The sequence below is a fragment of the Otolemur garnettii genome, unplaced genomic scaffold (assembly GCF_000181295.1).
Source record: "Otolemur garnettii isolate 467f Iridium unplaced genomic scaffold, OtoGar3 scaffold00003, whole genome shotgun sequence".
Taxonomy (NCBI): Eukaryota; Metazoa; Chordata; class Mammalia; order Primates; family Galagidae; genus Otolemur; species Otolemur garnettii.
In genome coordinates this window covers 41850830-41863630 of record NW_003852398.1, presented here as the reverse complement: position 1 = coordinate 41863630, position 12801 = coordinate 41850830, and the positions used below count along the sequence as shown (strand labels likewise).

At 51.6% G+C, this 12801-nt stretch overlaps 1 protein-coding gene across 2 annotated transcripts in view; it reads right to left on the bottom strand.

Moving 5' to 3' along the window:
- The window catches only part of VDAC1 (voltage dependent anion channel 1), a 35365-nt gene extending 28813 nt beyond the window's left edge, over positions 1 to 6552 (bottom strand). Inside the window, exon 1 of one of the 2 annotated variants that reach the window (XM_012808470.1) lies at positions 6469 to 6552. The gene's annotated coding sequence lies outside the window, so the exon portion shown is untranslated. The remainder of the gene's footprint in view (positions 1 to 6468) is intronic. The other variant, XM_012808474.2, reaches the window with a different exon arrangement.
- Between the last annotated feature and the right edge of the window lie 6249 nt (positions 6553 to 12801).

The window sequence follows — 12801 nt, the reverse complement described above, 5'->3', positions numbered from 1 at the left end:
CCGGCTATTTTTTGGTTGCAGCCGTCATTGTTGTTTGGCGGGTCCGGGCTGGGGATTCGAACCCGCCACCTTAGGTGTACGTGGCTGGCGCCTTAGCTGGTTGAACTATAGGTGCCGAGCCCAAATAAGATTTTCATTTCTTATTCTGCTTCATTAATTAAGCTTGGGTATACTGATAATTTTTTTAAGGACTTTTCAAAAGACAACAACTATGCCTGAAATTGAGCCATGTAGTGTCAACAAGTCACGTTCCAACAGGCTGTTGCAGTAGAGATGCCAGAAGGAAAAACTATCTAGATAGAGAGTAGTGTCTATACTGGTTCCAACAACAGATTCAAACTACACTGGGAAGGCAGGGCTATTAGGCAAGGCCTGTGGGGGAACATTCTTCTCCCAGCTGACCACTGCCACCTTGTCCAGTGTGCATGAGAACTGCCTGGGGCACTTGTTCCCAAAGGAAATAACATTCCTCCTGTTCTTCCTCCAGGCCTTTTCACTCCCTAGCAGGCAGGGGTTGTCCCCAGGTGCCACTGAGAAGAATGGACTCATTCCCTTCACCAAGCACCCACAAGAACTTCCACCTTGAAATATGCTCTCTTCTCTGCAGAGGCTCCCTCAGAAAGAACCAGCAGGGGAGCCTTGGCACCCCCAAAGAGCCAACAACCACTGCAATGGTTGGTATAGGCAGCAAGGTGGCCATGGATACCCAAGGCTCAGCCAGTAACAGCTAGGAGAAGTCTCTTGAACACAGAAACACCCAAGTGGGTTGAGATACTACCTTCAAAGACAAGGGTATGGCAGGGCCAGGACCTGAAAACCAGAAGACACCCTGTCACAGCATTTCCCCGGGGGCCAGACATCAGGGCACAGTGATTACTAGACAGAGATCCAGGTAATTATTTACCTGGCAGAGGTCCTAGTTCTGGCTCTAGCCCTTATATGACCTTGAGCAAGCCCCTTATACTTTCAGGGTCTCATTTTGCTCATGTATAAAATGAGGCTAACAAGAGTGTCTTCCTGGCTTGGGACCCATAGCACAGACACCAGCCACATACACCAAAAGTGGTAGGTTCAAACCCTGCCCAGGACAACTAAACAACAATGACCAACTGCAGTAAAAAATAGCCCGGCATTATGGCGGGCTGGCACCTGTAGTCCTAACTACTTGGGAGGCTGAGGCAAGAGAATCGCTTAAGCCCAGGAGTTTGAGATTGCTGCGAGCTGTGATCCTACAGCACTCTACTGAGGGCAACACAGTGAGACTGTCTCAAAAAAAAGAGGGCAGCGCCTGTGGCTCAAAGGAGTAGGGCCCTGGCGCTACAGGTGGCGGGTTCAAAGCTAGCCCTGGCCAAAAAAAAAAAGTGTCTTCCTAAGGAAGTATGTTATAAGGAACAAGTAAAACAGGTAGAATACTATGGAGTGTCTGGCACAGGGTGAGTGTTAAATGAATGACAGTGGTGGCTCACCTAAAATCCTAGCATTTTGGGAGAATGAGGCATAAGGATTCCTTGAGCTCAGGAGTTCAAGACCAGCCTGAGCAAAAGCAAGACTCTATCTCTATTAAAAATAGAAAAAATTTAGCTGGGCATAGTGGCAGGTGCCTGCAGTCCCAGCTACTTGGGAGGCTAAGGCACAAGGATTTCACCCACCCAGGAGTTTGAGGGTGCTGTGAGCTAGGCTAATACTGTTGTACTCTAGCCGAGGCAACAGAGTGAGACTCTGTCTAAAAAACAAAGAAAGAAAAATGACACTGGTAACCATAATCCATTATACTTTGCCCCTCTAGATCTACTTTCTATCCCACTCTGTGAACTAGTACAGACAGGCTAATGGTTAGGTTCAGCCACCTGCAGAGATTAGGAGCTCAGAGAAGAATGGGGTTGGAGTACTTATCCCCTAGGCCCCCTCCCTAGTAGGCCTCAGGTGGACAGTGACTACTTTCCTCCACCCAAGGCAACAGCTCTTGCCAGAGGCCCCCTCCCCTATAGGCCTCAGGGTGTTAACAGACCCAGGCTCCCACTATGGGTACCCTACAGCCTCCCTGCATCTTTGCATATCCCTTCATTAAACTCTCTTGGATTACCACATGTAAGTGAGCACTGGATTCCTGAAAAGACCCTGACCAACACAACAACCACAATCATCACCATCTTCGTCATCATCCCAGGATTTCCCTCAGGAAAAGAGAACTGTAGACAAGACTTTGACTCTACTCCCTTAACACCATTCCAGGTGGTCTGCCAAGGCAAAACTGGGCCGGAATATAGAAGGGCATCCGACCAGCCAGGCATTAGACCAAAAGCACCTCCCCCTAACCCTGGGGACAAGGAAAAGTACCTTCCCCAGAAGGAGGCAAGCCTAGCTCTAAAAGACTACTGGGGGGGGGAGGGAGCTTCCCACACACACACCCACAGCCCAGCACTTTTTCTCAACAGGAAGCAGCAGCCCAGGGAACAGTCCCTGGTTCAGTTTCCACAATGTTGGCAAAGCCAATGGCCCTACGCTGTGGTGGCAGGTCTGGGTTCCAAATACAGCTGCCCTCCCCTCTCCCCCTTCCACAACAGTCTCGCAGGGAGCAGTCAAGCTTTCCAGGGTCACTTCTATTTTAAAACACCCTGGAAGCTGGGCCACTACCAGCACAGCCTTCCAGGAGGCTCAGGAGCATGTATCTGATGAGGGGCAGCCTGCCCACCCACCCATCAAGGGGAGATGGCCTGGGCTGGCAGCCAGCATGCCAAAGGCTCAGTCCCAGGCACACTAGGGCTCCTGCTGACCCCAGGCACCTGATGTTCCTCAGCCTGGCTGCCTGGCTTGGCCCAATGGAGTTAACACAGTCTTGAGCAGGTAGTGTTGGAAGTCAAGCAGACTCGAGTTCCAACCCTACCCTTGGACAAGTCACAACCTCTTTGTACCTCATTTTTCTTCAGCTCTAATAATGGGAAAGAGCACCCAGAAGGGCATAACTATGAGTACTGAATTAGTTCATTCATACAAAACACTTAGTACAGTGGCTGGTACAAGGCAAGCACAGAACAAACACAGCTAGTATTTTATTACAGGTTTTCATTTTGTATATTTCTTATTATAATAATGGTTGATAAGCATGTTGCCAAAAGGTCACCCTGAACCACAGGGTCCAGAGTCCTCCCCGCCCCCATACATAATGAGGTACTGCTTAGCTGAATATTGTCCAGCCAGGTCCTGAACAAACATCTCCAACCTCATCCCAGGGAAAGCTGACCCTTGTAATAGACAATCAGCACCACTGTCCTTGCAACAATTAGGGATGACTCCACTAACCACTGTCTCCTGACAGCTGGCCTACACGCAGCCATGCACAAGCATACTCTGATCGGTGTGAAAGAACGGTCTTTCCCACCTGATCAGCAATTTCTACGTTTCACAGGCATACACATCTATTAGCTCTGTGCCCTTGGAGTTGCCAGTGCAGCATGAGAGCACCAGCAGTGCAACCAGCCAGGCCAGGCCTTGAACCCCAATCCACTCCTGCCAGGTTGCTAACTCACCTCACCTCTCCTCCAGAATAGAGTGGTAGTAGACTCAATGCCACAGAACATACTTCAAACCGCAGGAGGGTCCTGAACAAGTTAATGACTGTGACGATGACAACCACACTTGTATAGTAGAGAAACTGAGGCATAAACAAAGCGATTTGACCGATACTAGATAAACCTGCAGTTTCTGTCAGGCCTGCATTACGGACCCAAGCACAGTTCTGGGTAAAGAGCTTAGAGTCCCACTTGTCCTGACCCCTATGTAAGGAGTAAAATGGACGGCTCAGCGCCTATAGCTCAACCAGCTAAGGCGCCAGCCACGTACACCTAAGGTGGCGGGTTCGAATCCCCAGCCCGGACCTGCCAAACAACAATGACGGCTGCAACCAAAAAATAGCCGGGCGTTGTGGCGGGCGCCTGTGGTCCCAGCTACTTGGGAGGCGGAGGCAGGAGACTCGCTTGAGCCCAGGAGTTGGAGGTTGCTGTGAGCTGTAATGCCACGGCACTCTACCCAGGGGGACAGCTTGAGGCTCTGTCTCAAAAAAAAAAAAAAAAAAGGAGTAAAATGGACAAATGTGCCCAGGCCTAGCTGAGGATCCCACTGGTCACATCTTCTCAGTGGCTACCCCCAGGCCTCAGCTGGCCTTCGGTCACACATGTGCCTCTACCACCAAAAACATGATGCCATCAAGGGCAAAGGCTTCAATGTATCAGAAGCATCTTACTGGCAAAGATGGGAGGTGAATGCCCTTCATCACCACCTGCTTAGAGTTCACTGTTAATATCCATCTAGTTTTCAGCAAGGCCAGAGGCCCACAGATACCTCTCACTGTATGGTCCACCTGAGTCCCAGCCTTCTGTGCTACAAATAATCTGTACCCATAGCTCCATTCTAGAAAGAAGAAATAAAACTAAATAATCAACTGTGTGCTATCTCCACTTCCTGAGCCAGGCACTTATTTAGGACAACTCCAGCACTAGCCATGGACCCACCCACCAACAGAGAAAGATGGGCACAGGCCCAGTGCCTTCTATAGAATCCTATTCACCCAAGTCATCCTCCCTTCAAGCCCAGAAACACCAGTTCAACAAGTTCCCCCATGGAACTTGGGAAACCACAGAATGGAGATAATGTGTTAAAGCAGGTATTTCAAATTAGAAAACGGCTTTTGCCTCTCACTGCTCTAGGGCTATATATACTGTTATAGATCTTTAAATATTTGTGACTCTACTAGGCAATGGTATTTTCTGGAAGTGAGATGTCTGTGACCCTCTAAACAATGTCCAAGATTGAGGGACTAGGGTCTGGGCTTGCAGCCCCTAAATATGCCCATTCGATAATTCCACCATATCTAATGATCACCTACTATGTGCTACATACTAACCCTGTCAATAAGGGTAGACACAAAGAGTGCACTTATCCCCACAGATCCTTCTCAAGCACCTAATGTGTGCCAGGCGGAACCATCCCAGACACAGAAGACAGAGCTACACAGGGCGTAAGTCTGGCCCCTTAGGAGCTCAGGCAGTCCAGAGCTGGGGTGGAGAGATTGACAGCTGGCCCTGGATAGTCTGCCCTGGCCTTGCCAACAACATAACATTAGGAGAGGGAAAAGGAACTCTTTGCTTTACCTCCTCTGGAGATGGGTGGCTGGTCAAGGGGATAGGGTCCTCAAGTAGAACAAGCCTAGGCTAGGCCCAGATCTGACCCCACATTCAAGGTCTGCACATGCAAACTGCTCTGGCCTGACCTTATCAATTCTGTAAACTTACTAGAATTTTCATGAATCATCTTGAAAGTTACTCAATACTTGGTATTCAAATGCTTGTTAATAATAGGGCAATAATAATGTTTAAAATAACAGGAGCTACATTTATTAAACCCTTTCCAGAATACCACGTGGAGCAAAATGGTTTACAGGGGATGGACTCTATCCTCCAAAAAAAGCCCCAAGGGTAAGTGTCAGAGTTTCTACGTGGGCCTTCTCCATACTGGCACCGTTCTCATGACTTCCTGTTAATCAGTTCATTTTAATTCTTCCCAAACCCAACAAAGGAGAGGTGTAATTGTTCCCATTCTGCAGATGACAAAGCTGAGGTCTGGCATCCCTCTTGCTGTGTGACCTTGGACAAATCACTAGAACTTCGGGCCTCAAATCCAATAAGGGGCTCCAAACCAGTTCCCTGAATACACTGCCGCATCTAGTGAATGAATGAGCGACTGAACAAAAAATGCCCCCTAAAGCCAAGGAGGCCATATCGTTCCCCTAAGGGCCTCCTTTCCCCGAGGTTAACCTCCCGCCCAGGCCCAAGCTCGGCCCCCGCGGCCTAAGTCCACTTTGGGCCACCCGTTCCGCCTGAGAAGGCGCCGGCACGCGCGAGTGGTGCTGGGCATCGACTTCTCCAGGCATGGGCCGGCCAGGGCGCGTGGGGCCGGGGACACGAGGCCACGGTCGTCACCTGAGCTCATCGCCGCGACAGCAGCATGGCCTGCACAGGCCTGCGGGTCCAGCACGGCTTGGCCAGCGTGGGCGGCCGACAGGTTCCTGCCGGACGAGCGCCGGTGGGATCAAGGGCCAGAGGGCGCCGCTAGGGAAGGTCACCTAGATCCGCAGCCGGCCGGGCCTCCACGCGGCAGCCCGTGCCCTTCCGCTCGCAAGTCCGGACGGCCTCTCGCCCCTCAGCCTCAGGCGCCTCTAGACCCTCCGGCCCCCGCTCCTCCCTCCTCCGCTCCGCACACACCCGTACGGCCTTCTTCGCCCGCAGCTCAGAGGCCAGGCCTGAGCCGTCCCCGGAGCCCTGCTCCTGCTCGGTCCCCGGAGCCCTGCTCCAGGGCCCTTAGCCCTCGCCCGCTGCTTCCCTCTCCCCTCCAGTCCTCCCTCTCAACTCCCCGGGGGCCCGGCCCGCGGCCCGGGGCGCGGGCGGAGCTCCGGCCCTGTTCCGCTGCGCCTACCTCAGAGGCGGTGGCAACGATCTCCGCGGTGGCTACGGCGGGGGCTGCAGCGCTAAGGAACCGAGAGGGGCGACCAGCGGGGCCAAGGGCGGGGCGGGGCGGAACGGACGGCGGCGGCGCGGACCCGCCCCCCCTGCGCGCTCAGCCGGGTGAGCTCCGCCCCTAGGCACCGCCCGGGACAGCGCCCAGGCCCGGCCCGGGTCCCCATCCAGCCCGCGAGCCGTGCTCTTACCCTCTCGGCCCCTCAGCGCCCACGGCCGACGCGTGAGCCTGCTGCAGGCATGTGCTGGTGCGCGTAAGGGTCTGCGTGCGCCCGGGCACGGGGCGACGGGGAGGCGTGGGACTGACGTGTGCACTGTGTGTGCGTGCGCAGGGACACGCGGGTCCTTGCTGGAAACCTCCGAGCTGATGGAAGCTTTCAGGAAGGGGGAGGTAGCCTTCCGTTTAGCTGAATCCTGACCTGGAGGTTCTGGCGCTTATAGAAGGCGCGGGGGCTCCGGAGCCTTCTTCTCTGCCTCGGTGCTGTGGGACACACACCCTCACCTCCCCTTGGAACTGATGTGGCAGGTGGCGCTGTAATCAGGCCTAGCCAAGTGGCCTCCGAGTTCCCGCGTGAAAACTCGCCCGGGCCTCGAACCCCAGAGGGCAGTCCCAGTCCCAGCGCGGGCGCGGGACGCCGGGGATGGCGCAAATACACAGAAGCTGCAGCGAGTGGGCTCGGTGCCCTGGACACAAGGTTTTCATCGCCTCCTATCAGTCCCCGCACTCTGGTTGGAAAAATCGTGGGAGAAAACACCCTATGCGCTGAGTTTGCAGACAATTTTTCCTGTAGCAAACCTGCCAGTAGTCATTTAGCGACCATTCTGAGAAGTTAACAAAAAGGAAATTTGATTTTGTGAGACCACTATTGATTGGGGCAGGAAGTCACGCCGGTTCGAGCTAGCCAGCCGGGGCCTGCTTTCCTTTGAGTTTGATTAATGAGTTAATCGTCAACTTCTCTGCATTAAGCCTAAAGCCTAAACGGGTGATTTCGTTCACCACTGAGTGTCCCCCAGCGTCCCGCGCAAGGCCTATCGGTAGTAGGCTTCGAGACACTAGGAATACGGAGATAGATGAAGATTCTGCACACTCTTAGTCTTTGACCAACAAACGTCCTCAAAGTCTGGAGGCACCTAAGGCCCCGTGGAGGAGGGGCCGGACTACAGAATCAGGACACTGGCTCACAGCCATCTGTGACATAAGCTAAAGCAGTAGGCAACTGGGGCGTTGTAGGAGGAGGCAATCGGGACAGGCTGCTGGAAGGAGGCGGCAGATTAAATGGGAAAGTGCCGACTCAAGTTAGAAATGATGTTTCATTGGGGTAGGGTGTTAAAGTAAAAAGGGAGCTGCTGGGGGGGCAAGGTGCTGACCAGGTGCTCTATGTGGGCAGGGGGCACTCATATCTGACTGAGAAGGTGAGGAAGAGCCCCCTTTAAGATCCTAGGGAATGGAAGACAGATATTATGACCCTCCCAGGCTCAAGAGTTGCCCCTTTACAACGGAGGACTATGGGCTTCCCAACCTGGCTGTCCCTTACCCACACACAAAAGCCCAGCCCGTTCCCACAGACTGGTGAGCAGGGTATAGAGGCAGAGATGTCAGGGAGGTGGTAGACGGGGCTCCAGGAACCCCGAGTAGTAGCTGATGCCGTGCCCCTGGGCTAGTGTGGGCCAACAGCAAGGCCAGGGGCAAATGCAAGGCTAAATCCACTCAAGCACCAACCTCCCAACTCTCCTTTCAGGAACCTCAAGCTGGTGGGAGTCCTCCATGTCCTCCCTACCACTGGCCCCGCTGGCCAACTCCCCTAGGTGTCAGTTTCAGTTTTATAACTGAGTGCCCTCTGAGCCACTTACTGCTGTGACTCTGGGCAAGAAGTCTCTGGCCTCTCAGCCTCAGCTTCAGACTGTTGGTGTAAATTTAAAAGGGTAAGAACTCGGCTTGGTGCCTGTAGCTCAGCGGCTAGGGTGCCAGCCACATACACCGGAGCTGGCAGGTTCTAATCCAGCCGGGGCCTGCCAAGCAACACTACAACAATGACAACTACAACCAGCTTGTTCCAGAGGCTGAGGCAGGAGAATCGCCTAAGCCCAAGAGTTAGAGGTTGCTGTGAGCTATAATATCATGGCACTCTACCGAGGGCAAGAAAGTGAGACTCTGTCTCTTAAAAAAAAAAAAAAAAAGTAGCCTGGCATTCTGGCAGGTGCCTGTCATCCAGTTGTCTGGGAGACTGAGGCAAGAGAATCACTTAAGCCCAAAAGTTTGAGGTTGCTGTGAGCTGTGATGCCACTGCACTCTACCGAGGGCAACATAGTGAGACTCTGTCTCAAAAAAAAAAAAAAAAGAAAAGAAAGGTAAACACTCAATAAACGCTGAAGAAAATCAGCTGAGACTGGCAGAGGACTTGCAAGCCCTTGGGCTGGGATCTCATCCTAGGATAACTTCGCCCTGCCCTGCCCTGCCCTGCCACAGCTCCCAGGTACAGGGAAGGGGAGACAGCTTCCACCCGCCCCTCCGGGCTTGCCACTGCCGCCCTCAGCCCCTCCCCAACTTGGTCCCCATGGTTGATTGGGCTGGAGCTGGGCACCTGACACGAGCCAGGCCAATCAGATCCTCTCTTGCAAATTTGACCTAAGAAACCCGGAGTCTTGGTGAGGAGAGCTTCCAAGTCCCTCAGGTATGCCTGGGTCTCACCTCCTTGTTGTCCTTGAGAAGCTAAGGAGGTCATTGCACAGAGCAGAAGATAGAGCAGTCCTGCAGACAGCTGTGGCTGTGGGCCTGTTTCCTGGGCAGCCCTTGTCCCTCCTATGCTTGGGTTTCCCTGTGCCACTTCAGTGACCCTGCTTGAGCTTGACCTAGCAGGAGTGATCTGCTAAGAAAGACCCTCAAGTCATGGTGGGTGGGAGAAGGGGTTTTGTGGGAAAAAGACAATCTTAACTGCAGTTTTGATTTGGTTTGAAGAGGGTTGGTTTGGGGGTTTTTTGAGGGGGGGGCAGTTTGCAGGAATGACCATTCTTGCCCTCCTCTCAGACCACAATCTTTGATGGCACTGTCTCCATCCCTGACTCCAGGGCTGGTCTTGGGGTGGCCATGTGGACCAGCCTGACCAACTACACTGTACTCTCCACTATCAGGATGGATCAGTAAGACTGGGTGAGATTTCCTGGGGCTGATGAAATGAAAACTGTCTGTAAAGATGAAGTCAGCCCAGGGAGAAGACCAGACATCAGCTCCTGGGGACATGCTCCTGGATTTGGACATGCCTGAGCCTACCCCCTGTGCTTTCCAGCTGTCTGAACCAATAGGTTCCCTTTCATCTAGTCCATTTTGGATTGGGTTTTCTTCTAGATCCTAACTCAGTTTCCCTCCTCTCTTCAAGCAGAACAATGTAAAACATCCAGATAAGTTTTTTTTTCCCTCTATTTTTAATATTGGAATGGGTTACCAATATAAGATGATTTCATTTTAGGGAAATTTTTCCTTATATCTAACTTACAGCCATAAGGTTTCTACTGTAGATACTTATCAAGATGGAAATCGTCCAATCACCTTCCAAGAACATAGGCTAAAACACTCCCACCCTTCTCTTTCCAGGCCCAGATATCCCTGGACTTCAATGTGATTTTTTTAGCATTGTTTATGCCAGTACCAGAGTTGAAGATGAAGTCCAGGAAGGTAGAAATGGTAGTAATTTATAAATTAATTTTTTTTGAGACAGGATCTCACTCAGTCACCCACACTGGAGTGCAATAGCATCATCAGCCCACTGCAACCTCAAATTTTGGGGCTCGAGCAATCCTTCTGCCTCAGCCTCCCAAGCAGCTGGGACTGCAGGCACATACCACCATACCCAGCAATAACTTTATTATTAAATAAAAAAGAACGTTTTTTGGCTCCACACCTGTAGCTCAAGTAGCTAGGGCACCAGCCACATACACCAGAGCTAGCAGGTTGGAATCCAGCCCCAGCCCACCAAACAACAGCAACAAAAAATGGCAACTGCAACAAAAAATAGCCGGGTGTTCTGGTGGGTGCTACTTGGGAAGCTGAGGCAAGAGAATCACTTAAGCCCAAGAGTTTGAGGTTAATGTGAGCTGTGATGCCACGGCACTCTACCCAGAGTGACAGCTTGAGACTCTGTCTCAAATAAATAAATAAATAAAAGAACTTTTCATTTTAAAAAAGCCAAATGAGGCTCCGCGCCTGTGGTTCAAGTGGCTAAGGCTCCAGCCACATACACCTAAGGTGGCGGGTTCGAATCCAGCCCGGGCCCGCCAGACAACAATGATGGCTTTAACCAAAAAATAGCCAAGCATTGTGGTGGGCGCCTGTGGTCCCAGCTACTTGGGAGTCTGAGGTAACAGAATCCCTTAAGCCCAGGAGTTGGAGGTTGCTGTGAGCTGTGATGCCACCGCACTCTACCCAAGGCGACAGCTTGAGGCTCTGTCTCAAAAAAAAAAAAAAAAGCCAAATGAGGCTTATCAGGAGAGGTTGGGTGAAATGATGCAATACTTCTAGAACATAATTAGACTGTAATAAGAATCATAAGGTCCAGCATGCCTCTGAGCTTAGAAGTTTGATACCAGCCTCTGCAAGAATGAGATCCCAACTCTACTAAAAATAGAAAAACTAGCCAAGAGTGGTGGTGTGCACCTGTGGTCCTAACTACTCAGAGGGCTTAGGCAAGAGGATCATTTGAGCTCAGGAGTTTGAAGTTGCCATGAGGTATGACGCTACAGCACTCTACCCAGCGTGACAGGAGTGAGATTCTGTGAGATTCTGGCTTTAAAAAAAAAATAAAAAAAAGCGTGGCTCAAGCAAGCTAAGGTGCCAGCCACATACACCCGAGCTGCCGGGTTCGAATCCAGCCCAGGACTGCCAAACAACAATGACAGCTGCAACCAAAAAAGAAAAAATAGCCGGGCATTGTGGCAGGCGCCTATAGTCCCAGCTACTTGGGAGGCAGAGGCAGGAGAATCGCTTGAGCCCAGGAGGTTGCTGTGAGCTGTGTTGCCACGGCACTCTACCTAGGGCAACAGCTTGAGGCGCTGTCTCAAAAAAAAAAAAAAATCATAAACCTATTCTACCCCCTCTGACCTGCTGCTGAGAACCTGCTAAGACAATGATTCTAAGTGTGGGGATGCCAGGTACAGCCCAGGATGAAACACAGCCTGGTCTCCAGTTTGAGTATATCCCCTTCATGGAGCATTCTAAACTTGAGGAAAGATAGCTACAAAGACTTCTTGTGGGAAGGTATTTTTGTTACAATGTTAATGGAAGGCAATCATATATTCAGTATTGCTGCAACTACAACATTAAAAACTAGAGACAGGGCAGTGCCTGTCGCTCAGTGGGTAGGGTGCTGGCCCCCTATACCGAGGGTGGCGGGTTTGAACCCAGCCCCAGCCAAACTGCAACAAAAAAAATGGCTGGGCGTTGTGGTGGGTGCCTATAGTCCCAGCTACTTGGGAGGCTAAAGCAAGAGAATCACCTAAGCCCAAAAGCTAGAGGTTGCTGTGAGCTGTGATGCCATAGCACTCTACCGAGCGAGCGCAATAAAGTGAAACTCGGTCTCTAAAAAAAAAAAAAAGTGTTACTTTGTTGCCCAGGTAGAGTGCCAGTGGCCTCACAGCTCACAGCAAGCTCAAACTCCTGGGCTCAAGCCATCCTCTTGCCTCTGACTCCTGAGTAGCTGGTACTACAGATGCCTGCCACAATACCCAGCTATTTTTAGAGACCAGGTCTCACTCTTGCTCAGGCTGGTCTTGAACTTGTGAACTCAAGCAATCCACCCACCTTAGCCTCTCAGAGTTCTAGGATTACAGGCCTGAGCCACCCTGCCAAGCATTTTTTTTTGAGACAAATCTCACTTTGTTGGGCAGCGCCTGTGGCTCAAAGGAGTAGGTCGCCGGCCCTATATACCGGAGGTGGCGGGTTCAAACCCAGCCCCGGCCAAATACAAAACAGACCAAAAAGTTTGTATCCCCATAACTTTCTAAATGTAAATAACAACAATAATAATAAACAAAAAAAAATTAATCTCACTTTGTTGCCCCAGGCTAGCAAGTGCCAGAGAATCATAGCATGCAGCAACTTCAAACTCTTGGGCTCAAACAATCCTCTGGCCTCAGCCTCCTGAGTGTTGGGACTATAGGCACCTGCTACAATGTCTGAATATAAAGATCTTTAAAAGGCTCCACACCTGTGGCTCAAGTGGCTAAGGCGCCAGCCACATACACCTAAGGTGGCGGGTTCGAATCCAGCCCAGGCCCACCAAACAACAATGATGGCTGCAAC